Below are 27,810 nucleotides of genomic sequence, written 5' to 3' on the forward strand. Positions count from 1 at the left end.
AATGCAGTTTCTAAAATCAGAAAGAATTGAATTCAATGTTTTTTGTTCATTTTGCTTGTTTGTCGGATTTTGGGATGGACTCTTTGGCTTTGCTTTTCTTCTCCTCATTGGATTTTTCATGTTCAAAGTTGCAGAAGCCAGATTACAAGCTCATTTTGGTTCAACTTCAGCAACTGTGCATTGCATTGCCATGTAATGTGATGCAATGCTATCTTTCTAGCTCTCCCTTTTTACTTCCTTTTGGATAAACAGACATATTAGGCAAGCATTTTGGAGCTTTCACCTAAATAACTACAGGTGGTGAGATAAGCTGCACAATATAATTGACCTTTCAGTATATTGTTGCACACACACCATCTATTTAGCAAATGCCCTTGTTATCAACAGCAGCCTTTTAAACTCACCTGAGCTAACAGGTATGTGCGCTGGTTACTCTGCTGCGCTTAAAATTTCTTTTTTGGTTTGCTACAATGCCTTTTCTGAAACGTTGTCTCCTTCTGCTGGAACACTGACTTCTTTCATTTAATGCCTGCAGACTATAAAAGAGAACCCAACCCAAAAAGTTTGGTTGATTAGTCTGTGGCATTCTGTTAAACTGTTGCTTATGGCGGTCTCTGTGAGCTTCTCAGCGACATTCAGCCAGCCAGGTATCCTGCCTGCAGTAGATGGAATGTGGCAATGGAACGCTGGCTGCGCGTGTCATAATAGGCTCTGAGCCTTTATATACCTGTGCACAGCAGCAGCCACCTTCAGTCTGCTGCTGGACAGCCAGCAGCAGCAGCAGCAGGAGAGGTATGTAATCAGGAGCCCTCCTGCTAAGGGTAGACAGCTGCTCGTTCAACCCCACCCCCCGCCTTAATTGGTTCTCCTCCCTTCCAACGGTGTTGAGGCGGGTGGGAACAGCAGGGGGTGAAGGTGCTGTGTTTAAAGAGGTGGAGTTATGCAGATCTAAAACGCGTGGATTGCAGCAGCAGCAAGCCGAAAAGTGCAGGCATGTAAGGGATCTAGAGGTTGACAACATGTCTTCTTAACGGGAGTCCAGGAGCTCATCTCCACAAATGGACTTTTCAGGATCCTTGGGTGGCTCCGTAGTTTGAAACCAATTCTGGTTATCGCTTCTCGGCCTTTTGGCTAAGATCAAGTGTAGTATCTGTTCTTATCAGTTTAATATCTGATACGTCCCCTATCTGGGGACCATATATTAAATGGATTTTTAGAACAGGGAGATGGAAAAAGAGCTTGCTCTGTCCACTCCACGCATTGACCTGGTATTGCAGTATCTCCAGGACCGGTGCACCCCTTCTTTAATGCAGTTTCTAAAATCAGAAAGAATTGAATTCAATGTTTTTTGTTCATTTTGCTTGTTTGTCGGATTTTGGGATGGACTCTTTGGCTTTGCTTTTCTTCTCCTCATTGGATTTTTCATGTTCAAAGTTGCAGAAGCCAGATTACAAGCTCATTTTGGTTCAACTTCAGCAACTGTGCATTGCATTGCCATGTAATGTGATGCAATGCTATCTTTCTAGCTCTCCCTTTTTACTTCCTTTTGGATAAACAGACATATTAGGCAAGCATTTTGGAGCTTTCACCTAAATAACTACAGGTGGTGAGATAAGCTGCACAATATAATTGACCTTTCAGTATATTGTTGCACACACACCATCTATTTAGCAAATGCCCTTGTTATCAACAGCAGCCTTTTAAACTCACCTGAGCTAACAGGTATGTGCGCTGGTTACTCTGCTGCGCTTAAAATTTCTTTTTTGGTTTGCTACAATGCCTTTTCTGAAACGTTGTCTCCTTCTGCTGGAACACTGACTTCTTTCATTTAATGCCTGCAGACTATAAAAGAGAACCCAACCCAAAAAGTTTGGTTGATTAGTCTGTGGCATTCTGTTAAACTGTTGCTTATGGCGGTCTCTGTGAGCTTCTCAGCGACATTCAGCCAGCCAGGTATCCTGCCTGCAGTAGATGGAATGTGGCAATGGAACGCTGGCTGCGCGTGTCATAATAGGCTCTGAGCCTTTATATACCTGTGCACAGCAGCAGCCACCTTCAGTCTGCTGCTGGACAGCCAGCAGCAGCAGCAGGAGAGGTATGTAATCAGGAGCCCTCCTGCTAAGGGTAGACAGCTGCTCGTTCCACCCCACCCCCCGCCTTAATTGGTTCTCCTCCCTTCCAACGGTGTTGAGGCGGGTGGGAACAGCAGGGGGTGAAGGTGCTGTGTTTAAAGAGGTGGAGTTATGCAGATCTAAAACGCGTGGATTGCAGCAGCAGCAAGCCGAAAAGTGCAGGCATGTAAGGGATCTAGAGGTTGACAACATGTCTTCTTAACGGGAGTCCAGGAGCTCATCTCCACAAATGGACTTTTCAGGATCCTTGGGTGGCTCCGTAGTTTGAAACCAATTCTGGTTATCGCTTCTCGGCCTTTTGGCTAAGATCAAGTGTAGTATCTGTTCTTATCAGTTTAATATCTGATACGTCCCCTATCTGGGGACCATATATTAAATGGATTTTTAGAACAGGGAGATGGAAAAAGAGCTTGCTCTGTCCACTCCACGCATTGACCTGGTATTGCAGTATCTCCAGGACCGGTGCACCCCTTCTTTAATGCAGTTTCTAAAATCAGAAAGAATTGAATTCAATGTTTTTTGTTCATTTTGCTTGTTTGTCGGATTTTGGGATGGACTCTTTGGCTTTGCTTTTCTTCTCCTCATTGGATTTTTCATGTTCAAAGTTGCAGAAGCCAGATTACAAGCTCATTTTGGTTCAACTTCAGCAACTGTGCATTGCATTGCCATGTAATGTGATGCAATGCTATCTTTCTAGCTCTCCCTTTTTACTTCCTTTTGGATAAACAGACATATTAGGCAAGCATTTTGGAGCTTTCACCTAAATAACTACAGGTGGTGAGATAAGCTGCACAATATAATTGACCTTTCAGTATATTGTTGCACACACACCATCTATTTAGCAAATGCCCTTGTTATCAACAGCAGCCTTTTAAACTCACCTGAGCTAACAGGTATGTGCGCTGGTTACTCTGCTGCGCTTAAAATTTCTTTTTTGGTTTGCTACAATGCCTTTTCTGAAACGTTGTCTCCTTCTGCTGGAACACTGACTTCTTTCATTTAATGCCTGCAGACTATAAAAGAGAACCCAACCCAAAAAGTTTGGTTGATTAGTCTGTGGCATTCTGTTAAACTGTTGCTTATGGCGGTCTCTGTGAGCTTCTCAGCGACATTCAGCCAGCCAGGTATCCTGCCTGCAGTAGATGGAATGTGGCAATGGAAAGCTGGCTGCGCGTGTCATAATAGGCTCTGAGCCTTTATATACCTGTGCACAGCAGCAGCCACCTTCAGTCTGCTGCTGGACAGCCAGCAGCAGCAGCAGCAGGAGAGGTATGTAATCAGGAGCCCTCCTGCTAAGGGTAGACAGCTGCTCGTTCCACCCCACCCCCCGCCTTAATTGGTTCTCCTCCCTTCCAACGGTGTTGAGGCGGGTGGGAACAGCAGGGGGTGAAGGTGCTGTGTTTAAAGAGGTGGAGTTATGCAGATCTAAAACGCGTGGATTGCAGCAGCAGCAAGCCGAAAAGTGCAGGCATGTAAGGGATCTAGAGGTTGACAACATGTCTTCTTAACGGGAGTCCAGGAGCTCATCTCCACAAATGGACTTTTCAGGATCCTTGGGTGGCTCCGTAGTTTGAAACCAATTCTGGTTATCGCTTCTCGGCCTTTTGGCTAAGATCAAGTGTAGTATCTGTTCTTATCAGTTTAATATCTGATACGTCCCCTATCTGGGGACCATATATTAAATGGATTTTTAGAACAGGGAGATGGAAAAAGAGCTTGCTCTGTCCACTCCACGCATTGACCTGGTATTGCAGTATCTCCAGGACCGGTGCACCCCTTCTTTAATGCAGTTTCTAAAATCAGAAAGAATTGAATTCAATGTTTTTTGTTCATTTTGCTTGTTTGTCGGATTTTGGGATGGACTCTTTGGCTTTGCTTTTCTTCTCCTCATTGGATTTTTCATGTTCAAAGTTGCAGAAGCCAGATTACAAGCTCATTTTGGTTCAACTTCAGCAACTGTGCATTGCATTGCCATGTAATGTGATGCAATGCTATCTTTCTAGCTCTCCCTTTTTACTTCCTTTTGGATAAACAGACATATTAGGCAAGCATTTTGGAGCTTTCACCTAAATAACTACAGGTGGTGAGATAAGCTGCACAATATAATTGACCTTTCAGTATATTGTTGCACACACACCATCTATTTAGCAAATGCCCTTGTTATCAACAGCAGCCTTTTAAACTCACCTGAGCTAACAGGTATGTGCGCTGGTTACTCTGCTGCGCTTAAAATTTCTTTTTTGGTTTGCTACAATGCCTTTTCTGAAACGTTGTCTCCTTCTGCTGGAACACTGACTTCTTTCATTTAATGCCTGCAGACTATAAAAGAGAACCCAACCCAAAAAGTTTGGTTGATTAGTCTGTGGCATTCTGTTAAACTGTTGCTTATGGCGGTCTCTGTGAGCTTCTCAGCGACATTCAGCCAGCCAGGTATCCTGCCTGCAGTAGATGGAATGTGGCAATGGAACGCTGGCTGCGCGTGTCATAATAGGCTCTGAGCCTTTATATACCTGTGCACAGCAGCAGCCACCTTCAGTCTGCTGCTGGACAGCCAGCAGCAGCAGCAGGAGAGGTATGTAATCAGGAGCCCTCCTGCTAAGGGTAGACAGCTGCTCGTTCCACCCCACCCCCCGCCTTAATTGGTTCTCCTCCCTTCCAACGGTGTTGAGGCGGGTGGGAACAGCAGGGGGTGAAGGTGCTGTGTTTAAAGAGGTGGAGTTATGCAGATCTAAAACGCGTGGATTGCAGCAGCAGCAAGCCGAAAAGTGCAGGCATGTAAGGGATCTAGAGGTTGACAACATGTCTTCTTAACGGGAGTCCAGGAGCTCATCTCCACAAATGGACTTTTCAGGATCCTTGGGTGGCTCCGTAGTTTGAAACCAATTCTGGTTATCGCTTCTCGGCCTTTTGGCTAAGATCAAGTGTAGTATCTGTTCTTATCAGTTTAATATCTGATACGTCCCCTATCTGGGGACCATATATTAAATGGATTTTTAGAACAGGGAGATGGAAAAAGAGCTTGCTCTGTCCACTCCACGCATTGACCTGGTATTGCAGTATCTCCAGGACCGGTGCACCCCTTCTTTAATGCAGTTTCTAAAATCAGAAAGAATTGAATTCAATGTTTTTTGTTCATTTTGCTTGTTTGTCGGATTTTGGGATGGACTCTTTGGCTTTGCTTTTCTTCTCCTCATTGGATTTTTCATGTTCAAAGTTGCAGAAGCCAGATTACAAGCTCATTTTGGTTCAACTTCAGCAACTGTGCATTGCATTGCCATGTAATGTGATGCAATGCTATCTTTCTAGCTCTCCCTTTTTACTTCCTTTTGGATAAACAGACATATTAGGCAAGCATTTTGGAGCTTTCACCTAAATAACTACAGGTGGTGAGATAAGCTGCACAATATAATTGACCTTTCAGTATATTGTTGCACACACACCATCTATTTAGCAAATGCCCTTGTTATCAACAGCAGCCTTTTAAACTCACCTGAGCTAACAGGTATGTGCGCTGGTTACTCTGCTGCGCTTAAAATTTCTTTTTTGGTTTGCTACAATGCCTTTTCTGAAACGTTGTCTCCTTCTGCTGGAACACTGACTTCTTTCATTTAATGCCTGCAGACTATAAAAGAGAACCCAACCCAAAAAGTTTGGTTGATTAGTCTGTGGCATTCTGTTAAACTGTTGCTTATGGCGGTCTCTGTGAGCTTCTCAGCGACATTCAGCCAGCCAGGTATCCTGCCTGCAGTAGATGGAATGTGGCAATGGAACGCTGGCTGCGCGTGTCATAATAGGCTCTGAGCCTTTATATACCTGTGCACAGCAGCAGCCACCTTCAGTCTGCTGCTGGACAGCCAGCAGCAGCAGCAGCAGGAGAGGTATGTAATCAGGAGCCCTCCTGCTAAGGGTAGACAGCTGCTCGTTCCACCCCACCCCCCGCCTTAATTCGTTCTCCTCCCTTCCAACGGTGTTGAGGCGGGTGGGAACAGCAGGGGGTGAAGGTGCTGTGTTTAAAGAGGTGGAGTTATGCAGATCTAAAACGCGTGGATTGCAGCAGCAGCAAGCCGAAAAGTGCAGGCATGTAAGGGATCTAGAGGTTGACAACATGTCTTCTTAACGGGAGTCCAGGAGCTCATCTCCACAAATGGACTTTTCAGGATCCTTGGGTGGCTCCGTAGTTTGAAACCAATTCTGGTTATCGCTTCTCGGCCTTTTGGCTAAGATCAAGTGTAGTATCTGTTCTTATCAGTTTAATATCTGATACGTCCCCTATCTGGGGACCATATATTAAATGGATTTTTAGAACAGGGAGATGGAAAAAGAGCTTGCTCTGTCCACTCCACGCATTGACCTGGTATTGCAGTATCTCCAGGACCGGTGCACCCCTTCTTTAATGCAGTTTCTAAAATCAGAAAGAATTGAATTCAATGTTTTTTGTTCATTTTGCTTGTTTGTCGGATTTTGGGATGGACTCTTTGGCTTTGCTTTTCTTCTCCTCATTGGATTTTTCATGTTCAAAGTTGCAGAAGCCAGATTACAAGCTCATTTTGGTTCAACTTCAGCAACTGTGCATTGCATTGCCATGTAATGTGATGCAATGCTATCTTTCTAGCTCTCCCTTTTTACTTCCTTTTGGATAAACAGACATATTAGGCAAGCATTTTGGAGCTTTCACCTAAATAACTACAGGTGGTGAGATAAGCTGCACAATATAATTGACCTTTCAGTATATTGTTGCACACACACCATCTATTTAGCAAATGCCCTTGTTATCAACAGCAGCCTTTTAAACTCACCTGAGCTAACAGGTATGTGCGCTGGTTACTCTGCTGCGCTTAAAATTTCTTTTTTGGTTTGCTACAATGCCTTTTCTGAAACGTTGTCTCCTTCTGCTGGAACACTGACTTCTTTCATTTAATGCCTGCAGACTATAAAAGAGAACCCAACCCAAAAAGTTTGGTTGATTAGTCTGTGGCATTCTGTTAAACTGTTGCTTATGGCGGTCTCTGTGAGCTTCTCAGCGACATTCAGCCAGCCAGGTATCCTGCCTGCAGTAGATGGAATGTGGCAATGGAACGCTGGCTGCGCGTGTCATAATAGGCTCTGAGCCTTTATATACCTGTGCACAGCAGCAGCCACCTTCAGTCTGCTGCTGGACAGCCAGCAGCAGCAGCAGCAGCAGGAGAGGTATGTAATCAGGAGCCCTCCTGCTAAGGGTAGACAGCTGCTCGTTCCACCCCACCCCCCGCCTTAATTGGTTCTCCTCCCTTCCAACGGTGTTGAGGCGGGTGGGAACAGCAGGGGGTGAAGGTGCTGTGTTTAAAGAGGTGGAGTTATGCAGATCTAAAACGCGTGGATTGCAGCAGCAGCAAGCCGAAAAGTGCAGGCATGTAAGGGATCTAGAGGTTGACAACATGTCTTCTTAACGGGAGTCCAGGAGCTCATCTCCACAAATGGACTTTTCAGGATCCTTGGGTGGCTCCGTAGTTTGAAACCAATTCTGGTTATCGCTTCTCGGCCTTTTGGCTAAGATCAAGTGTAGTATCTGTTCTTATCAGTTTAATATCTGATACGTCCCCTATCTGGGGACCATATATTAAATGGATTTTTAGAACAGGGAGATGGAAAAAGAGCTTGCTCTGTCCACTCCACGCATTGACCTGGTATTGCAGTATCTCCAGGACCGGTGCACCCCTTCTTTAATGCAGTTTCTAAAATCAGAAAGAATTGAATTCAATGTTTTTTGTTCATTTTGCTTGTTTGTCGGATTTTGGGATGGACTCTTTGGCTTTGCTTTTCTTCTCCTCATTGGATTTTTCATGTTCAAAGTTGCAGAAGCCAGATTACAAGCTCATTTTGGTTCAACTTCAGCAACTGTGCATTGCATTGCCATGTAATGTGATGCAATGCTATCTTTCTAGCTCTCCCTTTTTACTTCCTTTGGGATAAACAGACATATTAGGCAAGCATTTTGGAGCTTTCACCTAAATAACTACAGGTGGTGAGATAAGCTGCACAATATAATTGACCTTTCAGTATATTGTTGCACACACACCATCTATTTAGCAAATGCCCTTGTTATCAACAGCAGCCTTTTAAACTCACCTGAGCTAACAGGTATGTGCGCTGGTTACTCTGCTGCGCTTAAAATTTCTTTTTTGGTTTGCTACAATGCCGTTTCTGAAACGTTGTCTCCTTCTGCTGGAACACTGACTTCTTTCATTTAATGCCTGCAGACTATAAAAGAGAACCCAACCCAAAAAGTTTGGTTGATTAGTCTGTGGCATTCTGTTAAACTGTTGCTTATGGCGGTCTCTGTGAGCTTCTCAGCGACATTCAGCCAGCCAGGTATCCTGCCTGCAGTAGATGGAATGTGGCAATGGAACGCTGGCTGCGCGTGTCATAATAGGCTCTGAGCCTTTATATACCTGTGCACAGCAGCAGCCACCTTCAGTCTGCTGCTGGACAGCCAGCAGCAGCAGCAGCAGGAGAGGTATGTAATCAGGAGCCCTCCTGCTAAGGGTAGACAGCTGCTCGTTCCACCCCACCCCCCGCCTTAATTGGTTCTCCTCCCTTCCAACGGTGTTGAGGCGGGTGGGAACAGCAGGGGGTGAAGGTGCTGTGTTTAAAGAGGTGGAGTTATGCAGATCTAAAACGCGTGGATTGCAGCAGCAGCAAGCCGAAAAGTGCAGGCATGTAAGGGATCTAGAGGTTGACAACATGTCTTCTTAACGGGAGTCCAGGAGCTCATCTCCACAAATGGACTTTTCAGGATCCTTGGGTGGCTCCGTAGTTTGAAACCGATTCTGGTTATCGCTTCTCGGCCTTTTGGCTAAGATCAAGTGTAGTATCTGTTCTTATCAGTTTAATATCTGATACGTCCCCTATCTGGGGACCATATATTAAATGGATTTTTAGAACAGGGAGATGGAAAAAGAGCTTGCTCTGTCCACTCCACGCATTGACCTGGTATTGCAGTATCTCCAGGACCGGTGCACCCCTTCTTTAATGCAGTTTCTAAAATCAGAAAGAATTGAATTCAATGTTTTTTGTTCATTTTGCTTGTTTGTCGGATTTTGGGTTGGACTCTTTGGCTTTGCTTTTCTTCTCCTCATTGGATTTTTCATGTTCAAAGTTGCAGAAGCCAGATTACAAGCTCATTTTGGTTCAACTTCAGCAACTGTGCATTGCATTGCCATGTAATGTGATGCAATGCTATCTTTCTAGCTCTCCCTTTTTACTTCCTTTTGGATAAACAGACATATTAGGCAAGCATTTTGGAGCTTTCACCTAAATAACTACAGGTGGTGAGATAAGCTGCACAATATAATTGACCTTTCAGTATATTGTTGCACACACACCATCTATTTAGCAAATGCCCTTGTTATCAACAGCAGCCTTTTAAACTCACCTGAGCTAACAGGTATGTGCGCTGGTTACTCTGCTGCGCTTAAAATTTCTTTTTTGGTTTGCTACAATGCCTTTTCTGAAACGTTGTCTCCTTCTGCTGGAACACTGACTTCTTTCATTTAATGCCTGCAGACTATAAAAGAGAACCCAACCCAAAAAGTTTGGTTGATTAGTCTGTGGCATTCTGTTAAACTGTTGCTTATGGCGGTCTCTGTGAGCTTCTCAGCGACATTCAGCCAGCCAGGTATCCTGCCTGCAGTAGATGGAATGTGGCAATGGAACGCTGGCTGCGCGTTTCATAATAGGCTCTGAGCCTTTATATACCTGTGCACAGCAGCAGCCACCTTCAGTCTGCTGCTGGACAGCCAGCAGCAGCAGCAGGAGAGGTATGTAATCAGGAGCCCTCCTGCTAAGGGTAGACAGCTGCTCGTTCCACCCCACCCCCCGCCTTAATTGGTTCTCCTCCCTTCCAACGGTGTTGAGGCGGGTGGGAACAGCAGGGGGTGAAGGTGCTGTGTTTAAAGAGGTGGAGTTATGCAGATCTAAAACGCGTGGATTGCAGCAGCAGCAAGCCGAAAAGTGCAGGCATGTAAGGGATCTAGAGGTTGACAACATGTCTTCTTAACGGGAGTCCAGGAGCTCATCTCCACAAATGGACTTTTCAGGATCCTTGGGTGGCTCCGTAGTTTGAAACCAATTCTGGTTATCGCTTCTCGGCCTTTTGGCTAAGATCAAGTGTAGTATCTGTTCTTATCAGTTTAATATCTGATACGTCCCCTATCTGGGGACCATATATTAAATGGATTTTTAGAACAGGGAGATGGAAAAAGAGCTTGCTCTGTCCACTCCACGCATTGACCTGGTATTGCAGTATCTCCAGGACCGGTGCACCCCTTCTTTAATGCAGTTTCTAAAATCAGAAAGAATTGAATTCAATGTTTTTTGTTCATTTTGCTTGTTTGTCGGATTTTGGGATGGACTCTTTGGCTTTGCTTTTCTTCTCCTCATTGGATTTTTCATGTTCAAAGTTGCAGAAGCCAGATTACAAGCTCATTTTGGTTCAACTTCAGCAACTGTGCATTGCATTGCCATGTAATGTGATGCAATGCTATCTTTCTAGCTCTCCCTTTTTACTTCCTTTTGGATAAACAGACATATTAGGCAAGCATTTTGGAGCTTTCACCTAAATAACTACAGGTGGTGAGATAAGCTGCACAATATAATTGACCTTTCAGTATATTGTTGCACACACACCATCTATTTAGCAAATGCCCTTGTTATCAACAGCAGCCTTTTAAACTCACCTGAGCTAACAGGTATGTGCGCTGGTTACTCTGCTGCGCTTAAAATTTCTTTTTTGGTTTGCTACAATGCCTTTTCTGAAACGTTGTCTCCTTCTGCTGGAACACTGACTTCTTTCATTTAATGCCTGCAGACTATAAAAGAGACCCCAACCCAAAAAGTTTGGTTGATTAGTCTGTGGCATTCTGTTAAACTGTTGCTTATGGCGGTCTCTGTGAGCTTCTCAGCGACATTCAGCCAGCCAGGTATCCTGCCTGCAGTAGATGGAATGTGGCAATGGAACGCTGGCTGCGCGTGTCATAATAGGCTCTGAGCCTTTATATACCTGTGCACAGCAGCAGCCACCTTCAGTCTGCTGCTGGACAGCCAGCAGCAGCAGCAGGAGAGGTATGTAATCAGGAGCCCTCCTGCTAAGGGTAGACAGCTGCTCGTTCCACCCCACCCCCCGCCTTAATTGGTTCTCCTCCCTTCCAACGGTGTTGAGGCGGGTGGGAACAGCAGGGGGTGAAGGTGCTGTGTTTAAAGAGGTGGAGTTATGCAGATCTAAAACGCGTGGATTGCAGCAGCAGCAAGCCGAAAAGTGCAGGCATGTAAGGGATCTAGAGGTTGACAACATGTCTTCTTAACGGGAGTCCAGGAGCTCATCTCCACAAATGGACTTTTCAGGATCCTTGGGTGGCTCCGTAGTTTGAAACCAATTCTGGTTATCGCTTCTCGGCCTTTTGGCTAAGATCAAGTGTAGTATCTGTTCTTATCAGTTTAATATCTGATACGTCCCCTATCTGGGGACCATATATTAAATGGATTTTTAGAACAGGGAGATGGAAAAAGAGCTTGCTCTGTCCACTCCACGCATTGACCTGGTATTGCAGTATCTCCAGGACCGGTGCACCCCTTCTTTAATGCAGTTTCTAAAATCAGAAAGAATTGAATTCAATGTTTTTTGTTCATTTTGCTTGTTTGTCGGATTTTGGGATGGACTCTTTGGCTTTGCTTTTCTTCTCCTCATTGGATTTTTCATGTTCAAAGTTGCAGAAGCCAGATTACAAGCTCATTTTGGTTCAACTTCAGCAACTGTGCATTGCATTGCCATGTAATGTGATGCAATGCTATCTTTCTAGCTCTCCCTTTTTACTTCCTTTTGGATAAACAGACATATTAGGCAAGCATTTTGGAGCTTTCACCTAAATAACTACAGGTGGTGAGATAAGCTGCACAATATAATTGACCTTTCAGTATATTGTTGCACACACACCATCTATTTAGCAAATGCCCTTGTTATCAACAGCAGCCTTTTAAACTCACCTGAGCTAACAGGTATGTGCGCTGGTTACTCTGCTGCGCTTAAAATTTCTTTTTTGGTTTGCTACAATGCCTTTTCTGAAACGTTGTCTCCTTCTGCTGGAACACTGACTTCTTTCATTTAATGCCTGCAGACTATAAAAGAGAACCCAACCCAAAAAGTTTGGTTGATTAGTCTGTGGCATTCTGTTAAACTGTTGCTTATGGCGGTCTCTGTGAGCTTCTCAGCGACATTCAGCCAGCCAGGTATCCTGCCTGCAGTAGATGGAATGTGGCAATGGAACGCTGGCTGCGCGTGTCATAATAGGCTCTGAGCCTTTATATACCTGTGCACAGCAGCAGCCACCATCAGTCTGCTGCTGGACAGCCAGCAGCAGCAGCAGCAGGAGAGGTATGTAATCAGGAGCCCTCCTGCTAAGGGTAGACAGCTGCTCGTTCCACCCCACCCCCCGCCTTAATTGGTTCTCCTCCCTTCCAACGGTGTTGAGGCGGGTGGGAACAGCAGGGGGTGAAGGTGCTGTGTTTAAAGAGGTGGAGTTATGCAGATCTAAAACGCGTGGATTGCAGCAGCAGCAAGCCGAAAAGTGCAGGCATGTAAGGGATCTAGAGGTTGACAACATGTCTTCTTAACGGGAGTCCAGGAGCTCATCTCCACAAATGGACTTTTCAGGATCCTTGGGTGGCTCCGTAGTTTGAAACCAATTCTGGTTATCGCTTCTCGGCCTCTTGGCTAAGATCAAGTGTAGTATCTGTTCTTATCAGTTTAATATCTGATACGTCCCCTATCTGGGGACCATATATTAAATGGATTTTTAGAACAGGGAGATGGAAAAAGAGCTTGCTCTGTCCACTCCACGCATTGACCTGGTATTGCAGTATCTCCAGGACCGGTGCACCCCTTCTTTAATGCAGTTTCTAAAATCAGAAAGAATTGAATTCAATGTTTTTTGTTCATTTTGCTTGTTTGTCGGATTTTGGGATGGACTCTTTGGCTTTGCTTTTCTTCTCCTCATTGGATTTTTCATGTTCAAAGTTGCAGAAGCCAGATTACAAGCTCATTTTGGTTCAACTTCAGCAACTGTGCATTGCATTGCCATGTAATGTGATGCAATGCTATCTTTCTAGCTCTCCCTTTTTACTTCCTTTTGGATAAACAGACATATTAGGCAAGCATTTTGGAGCTTTCACCTAAATAACTACAGGTGGTGAGATAAGCTGCACAATATAATTGACCTTTCAGTATATTGTTGCACACACACCATCTATTTAGCAAATGCCCTTGTTATCAACAGCAGCCTTTTAAACTCACCTGAGCTAACAGGTATGTGCGCTGGTTACTCTGCTGCGCTTAAAATTTCTTTTTTGGTTTGCTACAATGCCTTTTCTGAAACGTTGTCTCCTTCTGCTGGAACACTGACTTCTTTCATTTAATGCCTGCAGACTATAAAAGAGAACCCAACCCAAAAAGTTTGGTTGATTAGTCTGTGGCATTCTGTTAAACTGTTGCTTATGGCGGTCTCTGTGAGCTTCTCAGCGACATTCAGCCAGCCAGGTATCCTGCCTGCAGTAGATGGAATGTGGCAATGGAACGCTGGCTGCGCGTGTCATAATAGGCTCTGAGCCTTTATATACCTGTGCACAGCAGCAGCCACCTTCAGTCTGCTGCTGGACAGCCAGCAGCAGCAGCAGCAGGAGAGGTATGTAATCAGGAGCCCTCCTGCTAAGGGTAGACAGCTGCTCGTTCCACCCCACCCCCCGCCTTAATTGGTTCTCCTCCCTTCCAACGGTGTTGAGGCGGGTGGGAACAGCAGGGGGTGAAGGTGCTGTGTTTAAAGAGGTGGAGTTATGCAGATCTAAAATGCGTGGATTGCAGCAGCAGCAAGCCGAAAAGTGCAGGCATGTAAGGGATCTAGAGGTTGACAACATGTCTTCTTAACGGGAGTCCAGGAGCTCATCTCCACAAATGGACTTTTCAGGATCCTTGGGTGGCTCCGTAGTTTGAAACCAATTCTGGTTATCGCTTCTCGGCCTTTTGGCTAAGATCAAGTGCAGTGATTTAGCGATTGCTGCCTTGGTTTTGGTTGGAGGTGTCTGGGGTACCTGGCTCGTCGGCCTTGGGGGATCGTCCTTACTTAATTGTGGGGACTTCACCCTCTTGCTGCTATAGGCGTGTCGGCTTAGTCCCCAGACAACGGGAAGCGATCATACTCGCTCCTTCTGTGTGTTGGAGTGGAGATTACGCTCATTCTGTTGGAGAATCATGGCAACAGAGGCGGAGTTGTGGCCGAAGTTGGAGGTTCCAGAACATGCACGTGTGGAGACCGCTTTCCGGATTTTTGTCCGGAGAGACTGTCAGAAGGTTAAGGACTTTCGGTTTATTATGAAGGAGATCATCTTGGGTGTCGCAAAGGTGAAAAAAGAAGACATCGTGGCAGTTATGGATTATCCCCAAAAGGGTGTCTATGACGTGTTTTTTGAGTCTAGGAAGATTTTGGAGAACTATATGGATTCTTTTGATGAATTGAGACATGAGAAGTTTGTTGGAATTCGGTTTCAACGTCACGTATTTAGTAGTGAAAAGATGGTGACAGTGAAGATGTTTTCACCACTGGTTCCAGAAGAGGACATTGTCACGTTTTTGAGTGGTTTTGCCAAGTCTGTAGTATCAAAAGGTAAAGTAATGAATGAATTCGGAGTATGGACGGGAAAGTGGAAATTTTTTGTGGAATTTAACATGAACAAGGATAGGAGTTTTTCCTACCCGCCTCAAAGGTTTAAGCTTGGTAAAGTAAGTGGGAATTTATTCTTTAATGGGATGGATTCCTTTTGTTCAATTTGTGAGGTATATGGTCATAAACGTGAAGACTGTACTGCAGAAAAGTGTTGGAAGTGTAAAGCGGAAGGACATGTTTCTAAATCATGTCCAGTAGAAAGGAATAAGTGTAACCTGTGTATGGAAATTGGGCATAGGTTTAAGGAATGCCCAAAGAGAAAGAGTAATAAGGAGAAGATGGAAAGTGCAAAGGCGGAAAAGAAAGAAAAAAAGAAGACGGTAGAGGTTCAGAGGCAAACAGAAGAGGAGGAAGCTGATAAAGAAATGGACAAAGTTAAAAAAGGAATTGCGGAAATGAAGGGAAGTGGTGTGTGTTTTGAAGCTTTTTTTCCAAAGGTAATCGCAAGTGTGAAGGCAAATAAAGAGAGGTTTTTTGAAACCTATAAGGTGGGAAGGACATGGATAGATTATGTGAATACAAACTTTGAATCTTTCTCGCAAGAGAAAGGACTGTTGGAGTATCTAACATATTATGCGTTGAAGGGAGGAATGCAGTAATGTGTTTTGTTTCCTTCCTCTATATATTATGTGTCTGAGAGGAAATACTGGTTGTTGTTTTGTTTTTTTTGTATATGCATTACATAATGTTTTTTTTGTTTTAAAATGACACGATGATGGATTTGGTCCATCACCGTTTTCAGAAGTATGGAATCGAGATGGTACTTGTAATCTGAGTGTTATGGAAAAAAAAAAAAAAAAAAAAATCTGTTCTTATCAGTTTAATATCTGATACGTCCCCTATCTGGGGACCATATATTAAATGGATTTTTAGAACAGGGAGATGGAAAAAGAGCTTGCTCTGTCCACTCCACGCATTGACCTGGTATTGCAGTATCTCCAGGACCGGTGCACCCCTTCTTTAATGCAGTTTCTAAAATCAGAAAGAATTGAATTCAATGTTTTTTGTTCATTTTGCTTGTTTGTCGGATTTTGGGATGGACTCTTTGGCTTTGCTTTTCTTCTCCTCATTGGATTTTTCATGTTCAAAGTTGCAGAAGCCAGATTACAAGCTCATTTTGGTTCAACTTCAGCAACTGTGCATTGCATTGCCATGTAATGTGATGCAATGCTATCTTTCTAGCTCTCCCTTTTTACTTCCTTTTGGATAAACAGACATATTAGGCAAGCATTTTGGAGCTTTCACCTAAATAACTACAGGTGGTGAGATAAGCTGCACAATATAATTGACCTTTCAGTATATTGTTGCACACGCACCATCTATTTAGCAAATGCCCTTGTTATCAACAGCAGCCTTTTAAACTCACCTGAACTAACAGGTATGTGCGCTGGTTACTCTGCTGCGCTTAAAATTTCTTTTTTGGTTTGCTACAATGCCTTTTCTGAAACGTTGTCTCCTTCTGCTGGGACACTGACTTCTTTCATTTAATGCCTGCAGACTATAAAAGAGAACCCAACCCAAAAAGTTTGGTTGATTAGTCTGTGGCATTCTGTTAAACTGTTGCTTATGGCGGTCTCTGTGAGCTTCTCAGCGACATTCAGCCAGCCAGGTATCCTGCCTGCAGTAGATGGAATGTGGCAATGGAACGCTGGCTGCGCATGTCATAATAGGCTCTGAGCCTTTATATACCTGTGCACAGCAGCAGCCACCTTCAGTCTGCTGCTGGACAGCCAGCAGCAGCAGCAGCAGGAGAGGTATGTAATCAGGAGCCCTCCTGCTAAGGGTAGACAGCTGCTCGTTCCACCCCACCCCCCGCCTTAATTGGTTCTCCTCCCTTCCAACGGTGTTGAGGCGGGTGGGAACAGCAGGGGGTGAAGGTGCTGTGTTTAAAGAGGTGGAGTTATGCAGATCTAAAACGCGTGGATTGCAGCAGCAGCAAGCCGAAAAGTGCAGGCATGTAAGGGATCTAGAGGTTGACAACATGTCTTCTTAACGGGAGTCCAGGAGCTCATCTCCACAAATGGACTTTTCAGGATCCTTGGGTGGCTCCGTAGTTTGAAACCAATTCTGGTTATCGCTTCTCGGCCTTTTGGCTGATATCAGGTGCAGTGATCTAACGGTTGCTGCCTTGGTCTTGGCTGAGAGGTGCCCGGGGTACCCGGCTCCTTGGCCTGGGGGGATCGTCTCACCTTTTGGTGGGACTTCACCCCCCTGCTGCTATTAGGGAGCTGGCTTAGTCCCTGGGCAACAAGTTGCGATCCCCAGGCGAAAGGCCGAGCCCGTGGTGACGGTAAGCCTTTGCCACTTTGGTGAGATGCCTTGTTCATTTCAATTTTCCACTGGCTCCGGCCAGATCAGGAACTTCGTGCGTATCGAGGTTCCAGCAAACCACGTCGGATATGACAACCCCCGTGAGTTCTATGTACAGATTTTGAGAGATCTGTTGAACGTGAAAGATCATGATGTTTACTGCCTGCAGGAGAAGGGGCAGAGTACATATATTCTCACGTTCTCGACCAAGGTTGCCTGCCAGCACTTTTACGAATGCGTTAAGGGCCACCGTAACAGCAAGCTGTTGGACGGAGTGATTTTTACGGGTCTCTATGGCGGAGTTGACGTTCCCCTTGTGGTATACATGTTTAACCCCCATGTGTCCACAGATGATAATGAGCTTTTTCTGAGCAGATATTGTACATCTGTCAGATTTACGGGGAACGTCAAAGGTCGGAGTGGTTTCTGGAATGGGAAACGACGCTTTATGGTACGCTTCAGACTTGACCCTGGGGGTGTAGAAGGCCTTATGCACCCCCCCTCCACAGTGGTGCTGGGAAGAGACCATGGCTACCTCTTCTATGATGGACAACCATTCAGGTGTCGTAGGTGTGGTGACCTTGGTCACATACAGAGCGATTGTAAGAACGAGCGGATGAGTCAGTGCCACAACTGTGGACAATGGGGTCATGCCTCAAAGGACTGTAAGAACAGTAAGACCTGCAGTGGGTGCGGAATGTCTACTCACCTGTTCAGTAATTGTCCGATGCGGACAAGGTCTCGTGGTGGCTCTCGGGCGCCTGCGGCTAGTTCCGCAGGAGTTCCTGCTGATGCCAGCAGGGTCAGCCCGGGTGACCCCAGAAAAAGCTTTGTGGACCTTACTAAAGGTCAAAAACAGTCTGACTCAGTCGATGCTCTGTCGGTACCTTTGCGGAAAAACCCGGCCTCTGTAGCCGAGGTCACGCCTTTGCCTACTCCTGCAGGGGTCCAGGTTTCACCTGGTGGGGAGATGGCACCTTCTCAGAGCGGAAATGAGAGGGAACCAAAAAAGAGGCGAAAATCTGGAGCTGTTGGTACGAATCCAGATGTCCATCCAGATACCCCTGCTGATGCCAGCACAGATGTTGGACCAGATGTCTGCCCTGATGCCAGTCCAGACGGATGCCCTGATGCCAATCCAGATGGATGCCCTGATGCCAATCCAGACGGATGCCCTGATGCCAATCCAGATGGATGTCCTGATGCCAACCCAGATGGATGCCCTGATGCCAGTCCAGATGGATGTCCTGATGCCAGTCCAGATGGATGTCCTGGAACCATTCCTGATGGATGTCCTGTTGCCTGCCTGGATGATAGAGGTCGTGCAGTGGTTGGTGAACCTGTTGCTGGTCCTGATGGTCATCCTGCTCCGGAGATGATGTCCCTTGGTGCTCCTGGAGGGTCTGCGGGTATTCCACCTGCTGCAGTGCCTGGTGAGGATCGGGTGGATTCGGAGGATCGGATGGATCTCAGCGCCAGTGGTAAGAGAAGTCGTGAAGAGGCGCAGGAGGAGCATAACCTGCCTCAGATGTCCCGTAAAGTCTTTCTATCTAGTGCTGCAAAAATTCTCAGCCCAGAGGGGACTAACTTAATTGAGGATTTCACGGACTCAGATGAAACGGACAGTTTACGAACTGTGTCATCCCTTCCTTCACCTTCTCTGTCACAAATTATTGATTCAGATTCAGAGTATAATGAATCAATAAAAAACACCTAACATGGCAGAAATCCGTGTTGCCTCACTAAATGTGAGAAGCCTAAAGAGCCCTGTTAGACGGGCTGCTTTGTTTGCTTGGTTAATGACTCTGAACTTTGACATTTTTTTCCTGCAAGAATGCGGTATTGATCACGATTTGTCATACCCCAACTTAAAAATGGACTGGTCAGCAGGACCCTCTATTTGGTCAGGGTCCAATGAAAATAAAGCTGCCGGGGTTGGGATTTTATTCAAATGTCAAAATGTTAATGTTTTATCCATCACTGAAATAGTTCCAGGTCGTGCCTTATCAACTCATGTTATTTTAAATGGTTTTACCTGTCGTCTTATTAATGTTTATGCATCCCCAGAGAAAAATGAGCGTGCTTCCCTTTTTAATGTCATCCCTTTGTTTTTATCAGGTCCGTCCCCTGTGATAGTGGGAGGGGATTTTAACTGTGTCATGTTGGGGGAGGGGAGGAGTGGAGGTGATACTAATGGAAGAACAGACAAAACATCCAGTCTGTTAAAACATTTGACAACGGACCTCAAATTATTAGATGCTTGGAGAAAGTCCTACCCTACTGACCCTGGGCATACATGGAGGGGTAGAGGGATGTCATCTCGTATTGATTTTATTTTTTCCTCTTCTGATGTTTTTAAACCTAAGAATGCTGGTCTAATAGAAAATATTTTTTCTGATCATGTATTACTATACAATGTATTGCAAACTCCACAGGAAGCAAAAGTTGGAAAAGGTATGTGGAAATTGAATGTGCTCTTATTAGAAGACGAACTGGTAAGGGCGGAGTTTTATGCAAAGTATGAGAGTTGGAGAAGACGGAAACACCCAAATCAGAGTATGTTGGGGTGGTGGGAGTGTGTTAAAACCCGTATTAAAGAATTTTTTATTAAAATTGGTAAAAGGAAGGCACGTGAAAAAAGGAAATGTTTTAAAGATTTTAATGTCAGGATGCAAACTCTCCTTAAGCTTAAGGGGTGGGGAGTACCTGGTGTGGATGATGAGATTGCCAAGATCCAGACAGAAATCCAAAAATTCCTGGAACAAAAGGGTAAAGAAATTATATTTAATACCCGTGTGAAATATTTGGAAGAGGGTGAGACCTGCTCAAGGTTTTTCTTTAAAAAAATGAGTGACAAAAAACAAGTGATTACTGAGCTAGAAGGACAATCTTCCACTGAGGGCATTTTAGAGCATACTGCTAATTTTTATAGAGATCTTTTTAGTATTAAAAATGTTGATGAACCTGCTTTTACAGAGAATCTTAATGTTTTATCCCAGTTTTTAAATAAAGATGACCAGATTTTTTTAGCTAAAGAACTTTTACCCAGTGAAATTGAAGAGACCCTTAAGAGTTTTAATAAAGGTAAGGCTCCTGGATCAGATGGCCTTCCTATTGAATTTTATCTTTGCTTTTGGGATCTAATTAAGGAGGATTTTATACAAGTAGTTTGTGAAGCCTCTAAGGCTGATTTATTACCATATTCATGGCGTAAAAGTATGATTACATTAATTTTTAAGAAAGGTGATAAATCAAAGTTGGAGAATTGGAGGCCTATTTCACTATTAAATACAGACTACAAGGTTTTAGCTAAAGTTGTTGCTGGTCGTCTTAAAGCAGTTATTAAAAATGTAATTCATCCAGATCAGGTGTGTGGTGTCCCCGGGAGATCAATCTGGGAGCATCTAAACCTAATTCGTGATCTTATCTGGTTTCAAAAAGATAGAAAACAGCCACTAGCTATTTTATCTTTGGATTTTATGAAAGCGTTTGATAGGGTCTCCCACTTTTATCTTTTTAAAGTTATGGGAAAGATGGGGTTCCCTGATTCTTTTATTCAGAAAATTGCGCTTTTATACAAACAGTCATCTGCCCGGATTTTAGTCAATGGTTTTTTAACTAGAGAGGTGGAGCTTCTTTCCGGTGTTAAACAAGGTTGCCCCATGTCCCCACTTTTATTTGTCTGCTCCATTGAGCCACTGTTGTGCCTGCTGCGTCGGGACAAGGTGGTTAGGGGCATTTTTATTCCGGGTGGGGGTGGACAACAAGTTAAAGCCATTGGATATATGGATGACATATCTGTATATGGCACTAGCTCAGCATCTATTAACAGAGCAATTCTAATTACTGAAATTTTTAGTGCTGGGTCTGGGTTTAAGTTGAATATAAATAAATGTGACTGTATGATTATGGGTCAATGGGAGTCAGATCCGCCTAGGGTTCCCACACAAACAGTAGGAATCAAGATCCTGGGTGTCTTGTTTAATCCTGCTAATGATGGTATTGAAAACTGGGATTTGGTTTTGAATAAATTAAATCAGAAGATCTCTTTATGGCAAACTCGAAAACTAACAATGGAGGGCAAGATTCTTGTAATTAAAATGGTTTTGCTTCCTATCATTTTGTATGCCGCTATGGTTTTTCCCCCTAATTCTCTGTATCTTAAAAGACTTATGAAGCCCATGTTTTATTTTCTGTGGGGATCCAAAATGGAGAAATTGAGGAGGGAGGTGGTATGTAAAAGCAAGAAAAATGGGGGTAAAGGGTTCCCTGATTTAAAATTGTTTTTATTTATCAAGTTTTTTGTATTTTGTTGCAAAAGCTTGAATAATGTTGGGGCTTTCTCTTGTTTTCTTAGATATACAACTGGGTTTCTCTTCCGAAAGTTGAACTTCAGTATGACTGTTAATTGTCCTTTTCTCTTATCTCCCCCTAAGCATTACAAGATCTTGGAGAAGGTCATTTCAGAATATGATCTGACCCAAGTTGATCGTCAGCTTTTATTTGATCAACGTAAGTTAACAGTTATTTGTAAGGGACATGAGGAGATGGAGGATGTGTCTAATTTTTCCATCTCCAGGTGCCGCCTGGTGTGGAACAACGTGGCCTGTCCTGCACTTAGCAACTCACAAAAGGATTTAGCTTGGCAGGTTGTTCACCAATGTCTCCCTACGAGAGCTTTTCAGCATCATAGGGGGCTGGTGGCTAGTGCTAGATGTCCCAGAGAAAGATGCGCCCCAAACGAGTCAGTGTTTCATTTACTGTGGGATTGCCCCTACGCACAAGAGCTATGGCAGACGGTGGGCACCCTCCTAAAATGGATATGTGGTATACAAACCCTTAATTGTGACATTATAATATATGGGATAATTAAATGCCCAACCATGAAACAAGCACGAGTCGCATGGCTTATAATAAACTGTTTAAAAGAAGCTTTATGGAAAGTGCGCAATATATTATTGTTTAAACGTGAATTTATTCCTGTCAAAGATTGTATTGGGCTTGCTCTTTGTGAAATGTTTACATACTACCTGAGAGATTGTAAAAACATGGGAATCAATGAAGCAAAAAAGCTATGGTGTTTGCAAATTTGGAATATGTATTTATTTATGTAAATTATATGCAAAACTGTGTTTTATGCTTTTTATGCTTTTAAGTGCATTTTAATTCTGACTCTGTATTAGTTTTATGTCATATTTTATTCCAGTATTTGTGATTTGTTTCAAATATTGTATCGGATATGTTCTTTGTGAAAAGTTTTCATACTACCTGATTGTAAAAAGATAAAGTTAAAAAGCTATGGTGTTTGCATTTGACATATGTATTTATTTATGCAAATTATATGCAAAACTGTGTTTTATGCTTTTTATGCTTTTATGCGCTTTTTAAATCTGACCTTGTATTTGTTTTATGTCATATTTTATTCAAGTCTTTGTGATTTGTTTGTAATTTATGATGTATGTCTGATTTAAATAAAGCTTGTTTGAAAACGGATCTGTTCTTATCAGTTTAATATCTGATACGTCCCCTATCTGGGGACCATATATTAAATGGATTTTTAGAACAGGGAGATGGAAAAAGAGCTTGCTCTGTCCACTCCACGCATTGACCTGGTATTGCAGTATCTCCAGGACCGGTGCACCCCTTCTTTAATGCAGTTTCTAAAATCAGAAAGAATTGAATTCAATGTTTTTTGTTCATTTTGCTTGTTTGTCGGATTTTGGGATGGACTCTTTGGCTTTGCTTTTCTTCTCCTCATTGGATTTTTCATGTTCAAAGTTGCAGAAGCCAGATTACAAGCTCATTTTGGTTCAACTTCAGCAACTGTGCATTGCATTGCCATGTAATGTGATGCAATGCTATCTTTCTAGCTCTCCCTTTTTACTTCCTTTTGGATAAACAGACATATTAGGCAAGCATTTTGGAGCTTTCACCTAAATAACTACAGGTGGTGAGATAAGCTGCACAATATAATTGACCTTTCAGTATATTGTTGCACACACACCATCTATTTAGCAAATGCCCTTGTTATCAACAGCAGCCTTTTAAACTCACCTGAGCTAACAGGTATGTGCGCTGGTTACTCTGCTGCGCTTAAAATTTCTTTTTTGGTTTGCTACAATGCCTTTTCTGAAACGTTGTCTCCTTCTGCTGGAACACTGACTTCTTTCATTTAATGCCTGCAGACTATAAAAGAGAACCCAACCCAAAAAGTTTGGTTGATTAGTCTGTGGCATTCTGTTAAACTGTTGCTTATGGCGGTCTCTGTGAGCTTCTCAGCGACATTCAGCCAGCCAGGTATCCTGCCTGCAGTAGATGGAATGTGGCAATGGAACGCTGGCTGCGCGTGTCATAATAGGCTCTGAGCCTTTATATACCTGTGCACAGCAGCAGCCACCTTCAGTCTGCTGCTGGACAGCCAGCAGCAGCAGCAGCAGGAGAGGTATGTAATCAGGAGCCCTCCTGCTAAGGGTAGACAGCTGCTCGTTCCACCCCACCCCCCGCCTTAATTGGTTCTCCTCCCTTCCAACGGTGTTGAGGCGGGTGGGAACAGCAGGGGGTGAAGGTGCTGTGTTTAAAGAGGTGGAGTTATGCAGATCTAAAACGCGTGGATTGCAGCAGCAGCAAGCCGAAAAGTGCAGGCATGTAAGGGATCTAGAGGTTGACAACATGTCTTCTTAACGGGAGTCCAGGAGCTCATCTCCACAAATGGACTTTTCAGGATCCTTGGGTGGCTCCGTAGTTTGAAACCAATTCTGGTTATCGCTTCTCGGCCTTTTGGCTAAGATCAAGTGTAGTATCTGTTCTTATCAGTTTAATATCTGATACGTCCCCTATCTGGGGACCATATATTAAATGGATTTTTAGAACAGGGAGATGGAAAAAGAGCTTGCTCTGTCCACTCCACGCATTGACCTGGTATTGCAGTATCTCCAGGACCGGTGCACCCCTTCTTTAATGCAGTTTCTAAAATCAGAAAGAATTGAATTCAATGTTTTTTGTTCATTTTGCTTGTTTGTCGGATTTTGGGATGGACTCTTTGGCTTTGCTTTTCTTCTCCTCATTGGATTTTTCATGTTCAAAGTTGCAGAAGCCAGATTACAAGCTCATTTTGGTTCAACTTCAGCAACTGTGCATTGCATTGCCATGTAATGTGATGCAATGCTATCTTTCTAGCTCTCCCTTTTTACTTCCTTTTGGATAAACAGACATATTAGGCAAGCATTTTGGAGCTTTCACCTAAATAACTACAGGTGGTGAGATAAGCTGCACAATATAATTGACCTTTCAGTATATTGTTGCACACACACCATCTATTTAGCAAATGCCCTTGTTATCAACAGCAGCCTTTTAAACTCACCTGAGCTAACAGGTATGTGCGCTGGTTACTCTGCTGCGCTTAAAATTTCTTTTTTGGTTTGCTACAATGCCTTTTCTGAAACGTTGTCTCCTTCTGCTGGAACACTGACTTCTTTCATTTAATGCCTGCAGACTATAAAAGAGAACCCAACCCAAAAAGTTTGGTTGATTAGTCTGTGGCATTCTGTTAAACTGTTGCTTATGGCGGTCTCTGTGAGCTTCTCAGCGACATTCAGCCAGCCAGGTATCCTGCCTGCAGTAGATGGAATGTGGCAATGGAACGCTGGCTGCGCGTGTCATAATAGGCTCTGAGCCTTTATATACCTGTGCACAGCAGCAGCCACCTTCAGTCTGCTGCTGGACAGCCAGCAGCAGCAGCAGCAGGAGAGGTATGTAATCAGGAGCCCTCCTGCTAAGGGTAGACAGCTGCTCGTTCCACCCCACCCCCCGCCTTAATTGGTTCTCCTCCCTTCCAACGGTGTTGAGGCGGGTGGGAACAGCAGGGGGTGAAGGTGCTGTGTTTAAAGAGGTGGAGTTATGCAGATCTAAAACGCGTGGATTGCAGCAGCAGCAAGCCGAAAAGTGCAGGCATGTAAGGGATCTAGAGGTTGACAACATGTCTTCTTAACGGGAGTCCAGGAGCTCATCTCCACAAATGGACTTTTCAGGATCCTTGGGTGGCTCCGTAGTTTGAAACCAATTCTGGTTATCGCTTCTCGGCCTTTTGGCTAAGATCAAGTGTAGTATCTGTTCTTATCAGTTTAATATCTGATACGTCCCCTATCTGGGGACCATATATTAAATGGATTTTTAGAACAGGGAGATGGAAAAAGAGCTTGCTCTGTCCACTCCACGCATTGACCTGGTATTGCAGTATCTCCAGGACCGGTGCACCCCTTCTTTAATGCAGTTTCTAAAATCAGAAAGAATTGAATTCAATGTTTTTTGTTCATTTTGCTTGTTTGTCGGATTTTGGGATGGACTCTTTGGCTTTGCTTTTCTTCTCCTCATTGGATTTTTCATGTTCAAAGTTGCAGAAGCCAGATTACAAGCTCATTTTGGTTCAACTTCAGCAACTGTGCATTGCATTGCCATGTAATGTGATGCAATGCTATCTTTCTAGCTCTCCCTTTTTACTTCCTTTTGGATAAACAGACATATTAGGCAAGCATTTTGGAGCTTTCACCTAAATAACTACAGGTGGTGAGATAAGCTGCACAATATAATTGACCTTTCAGTATATTGTTGCACACACACCATCTATTTAGCAAATGCCCTTGTTATCAACAGCAGCCTTTTAAACTCACCTGAGCTAACAGGTATGTGCGCTGGTTACTCTGCTGCGCTTAAAATTTCTTTTTTGGTTTGCTACAATGCCTTTTCTGAAACGTTGTCTCCTTCTGCTGGAACACTGACTTCTTTCATTTAATGCCTGCAGACTATAAAAGAGAACCCAACCCAAAAAGTTTGGTTGATTAGTCTGTGGCATTCTGTTAAACTGTTGCTTATGGCGGTCTCTGTGAGCTTCTCAGCGACATTCAGCCAGCCAGGTATCCTGCCTGCAGTAGATGGAATGTGGCAATGGAACGCTGGCTGCGCGTGTCATAATAGGCTCTGAGCCTTTATATACCTGTGCACAGCAGCAGCCACCTTCAGTCTGCTGCTGGACAGCCAGCAGCAGCAGCAGCAGGAGAGGTATGTAATCAGGAGCCCTCCTGCTAAGGGTAGACAGCTGCTCGTTCCACCCCACCCCCCGCCTTAATTGGTTCTCCTCCCTTCCAACGGTGTTGAGGCGGGTGGGAACAGCAGGGGGTGAAGGTGCTGTGTTTAAAGAGGTGGAGTTATGCAGATCTAAAACGCGTGGATTGCAGCAGCAGCAAGCCGAAAAGTGCAGGCATGTAAGGGATCTAGAGGTTGACAACATGTCTTCTTAACGGGAGTCCAGGAGCTCATCTCCACAAATGGACTTTTCAGGATCCTTGGGTGGCTCCGTAGTTTGAAACCAATTCTGGTTATCGCTTCTCGGCCTTTTGGCTAAGATCAAGTGTAGTATCTGTTCTTATCAGTTTAATATCTGATACGTCCCCTATCTGGGGACCATATATTAAATGGATTTTTAGAACAGGGAGATGGAAAAAGAGCTTGCTCTGTCCACTCCACGCATTGACCTGGTATTGCAGTATCTCCAGGACCGGTGCACCCCTTCTTTAATGCAGTTTCTAAAATCAGAAAGAATTGAATTCAATGTTTTTTGTTCATTTTGCTTGTTTGTCGGATTTTGGGATGGACTCTTTGGCTTTGCTTTTCTTCTCCTCATTGGATTTTTCATGTTCAAAGTTGCAGAAGCCAGATTACAAGCTCATTTTGGTTCAACTTCAGCAACTGTGCATTGCATTGCCATGTAATGTGATGCAATGCTATCTTTCTAGCTCTCCCTTTTTACTTCCTTTTGGATAAACAGACATATTAGGCAAGCATTTTGGAGCTTTCACCTAAATAACTACAGGTGGTGAGATAAGCTGCACAATATAATTGACCTTTCAGTATATTGTTGCACACACACCATCTATTTAGCAAATGCCCTTGTTATCAACAGCAGCCTTTTAAACTCACCTGAGCTAACAGGTATGTGCGCTGGTTACTCTGCTGCGCTTAAAATTTCTTTTTTGGTTTGCTACAATGCCTTTTCTGAAACGTTGTCTCCTTCTGCTGGAACACTGACTTCTTTCATTTAATGCCTGCAGACTATAAAAGAGAACCCAACCCAAAAAGTTTGGTTGATTAGTCTGTGGCATTCTGTTAAACTGTTGCTTATGGCGGTCTCTGTGAGCTTCTCAGCGACATTCAGCCAGCCAGGTATCCTGCCTGCAGTAGATGGAATGTGGCAATGGAACGCTGGCTGCGCGTGTCATAATAGGCTCTGAGCCTTTATATACCTGTGCACAGCAGCAGCCACCTTCAGTCTGCTGCTGGACAGCCAGCAGCAGCAGCAGCAGGAGAGGTATGTAATCAGGAGCCCTCCTGCTAAGGGTAGACAGCTGCTCGTTCCACCCCACCCCCCGCCTTAATTGGTTCTCCTCCCTTCCAACGGTGTTGAGGCGGGTGGGAACAGCAGGGGGTGAAGGTGCTGTGTTTAAAGAGGTGGAGTTATGCAGATCTAAAACGCGTGGATTGCAGCAGCAGCAAGCCGAAAAGTGCAGGCATGTAAGGGATCTAGAGGTTGACAACATGTCTTCTTAACGGGAGTCCAGGAGCTCATCTCC

At 44.1% G+C, this 27,810-nt stretch overlaps 14 non-coding genes and 1 pseudogene across 14 annotated transcripts; all 15 read left to right on the forward strand.

Annotated features, from left to right (window-relative positions):
* The first annotated feature begins 1,111 nt into the window (after positions 1 to 1,111).
* Positions 1,112 to 1,302, forward strand: LOC141178354 (U2 spliceosomal RNA). The gene has a single exon (XR_012254647.1). It is a non-coding gene; the product is annotated as a U2 spliceosomal RNA (small nuclear RNA).
* Positions 1,303 to 2,414: 1,112 nt separating this feature from the next.
* Positions 2,415 to 2,605, forward strand: LOC141178355 (U2 spliceosomal RNA). Its single transcript, XR_012254648.1, has one exon. It is a non-coding gene; the product is annotated as a U2 spliceosomal RNA (small nuclear RNA).
* Positions 2,606 to 3,720: 1,115 nt separating this feature from the next.
* On the forward strand, positions 3,721 to 3,911 carry LOC141178356 (U2 spliceosomal RNA). The gene has a single exon (XR_012254649.1). It is a non-coding gene; the product is annotated as a U2 spliceosomal RNA (small nuclear RNA).
* Positions 3,912 to 5,023: 1,112 nt separating this feature from the next.
* Positions 5,024 to 5,214, forward strand: LOC141178357 (U2 spliceosomal RNA). Its single transcript, XR_012254650.1, has one exon. It is a non-coding gene; the product is annotated as a U2 spliceosomal RNA (small nuclear RNA).
* A 1,115-nt stretch (positions 5,215 to 6,329) lies between these two features.
* Positions 6,330 to 6,520, forward strand: LOC141178358 (U2 spliceosomal RNA). Its single transcript, XR_012254651.1, has one exon. It is a non-coding gene; the product is annotated as a U2 spliceosomal RNA (small nuclear RNA).
* Positions 6,521 to 7,638: 1,118 nt separating this feature from the next.
* LOC141178359 (U2 spliceosomal RNA) lies at positions 7,639 to 7,829 on the forward strand. The gene has a single exon (XR_012254652.1). It is a non-coding gene; the product is annotated as a U2 spliceosomal RNA (small nuclear RNA).
* Positions 7,830 to 8,944: 1,115 nt separating this feature from the next.
* On the forward strand, positions 8,945 to 9,135 carry LOC141178360 (U2 spliceosomal RNA). Its single transcript, XR_012254653.1, has one exon. It is a non-coding gene; the product is annotated as a U2 spliceosomal RNA (small nuclear RNA).
* A 1,112-nt stretch (positions 9,136 to 10,247) lies between these two features.
* On the forward strand, positions 10,248 to 10,438 carry LOC141178361 (U2 spliceosomal RNA). Its single transcript, XR_012254654.1, has one exon. It is a non-coding gene; the product is annotated as a U2 spliceosomal RNA (small nuclear RNA).
* A 1,112-nt stretch (positions 10,439 to 11,550) lies between these two features.
* Positions 11,551 to 11,741, forward strand: LOC141178362 (U2 spliceosomal RNA). Its single transcript, XR_012254655.1, has one exon. It is a non-coding gene; the product is annotated as a U2 spliceosomal RNA (small nuclear RNA).
* Positions 11,742 to 12,856: 1,115 nt separating this feature from the next.
* Positions 12,857 to 13,047, forward strand: LOC141177438 (U2 spliceosomal RNA). The gene has a single exon (XR_012254032.1). It is a non-coding gene; the product is annotated as a U2 spliceosomal RNA (small nuclear RNA).
* A 2,600-nt stretch (positions 13,048 to 15,647) lies between these two features.
* Positions 15,648 to 15,836, forward strand: LOC141177954 (U2 spliceosomal RNA). Its single transcript, XR_012254447.1, has one exon. It is a non-coding gene; the product is annotated as a U2 spliceosomal RNA (small nuclear RNA).
* A 6,825-nt stretch (positions 15,837 to 22,661) lies between these two features.
* On the forward strand, positions 22,662 to 22,834 carry LOC141177830 (U2 spliceosomal RNA; annotated as a pseudogene).
* A 1,115-nt stretch (positions 22,835 to 23,949) lies between these two features.
* LOC141178366 (U2 spliceosomal RNA) lies at positions 23,950 to 24,140 on the forward strand. Its single transcript, XR_012254657.1, has one exon. It is a non-coding gene; the product is annotated as a U2 spliceosomal RNA (small nuclear RNA).
* A 1,115-nt stretch (positions 24,141 to 25,255) lies between these two features.
* Positions 25,256 to 25,446, forward strand: LOC141178367 (U2 spliceosomal RNA). Its single transcript, XR_012254658.1, has one exon. It is a non-coding gene; the product is annotated as a U2 spliceosomal RNA (small nuclear RNA).
* A 1,115-nt stretch (positions 25,447 to 26,561) lies between these two features.
* Positions 26,562 to 26,752, forward strand: LOC141178368 (U2 spliceosomal RNA). Its single transcript, XR_012254659.1, has one exon. It is a non-coding gene; the product is annotated as a U2 spliceosomal RNA (small nuclear RNA).
* Positions 26,753 to 27,810: the final 1,058 nt, after the last annotated feature.

The sequence above is a fragment of the Phyllobates terribilis genome, unplaced genomic scaffold (assembly GCF_046119375.1).
Source record: "Phyllobates terribilis strain yellow unplaced genomic scaffold, ASM4611937v1 Scaffold_27__1_contigs__length_16484149, whole genome shotgun sequence".
NCBI classification, from domain to species: Eukaryota; Metazoa; Chordata; class Amphibia; order Anura; family Dendrobatidae; genus Phyllobates; species Phyllobates terribilis.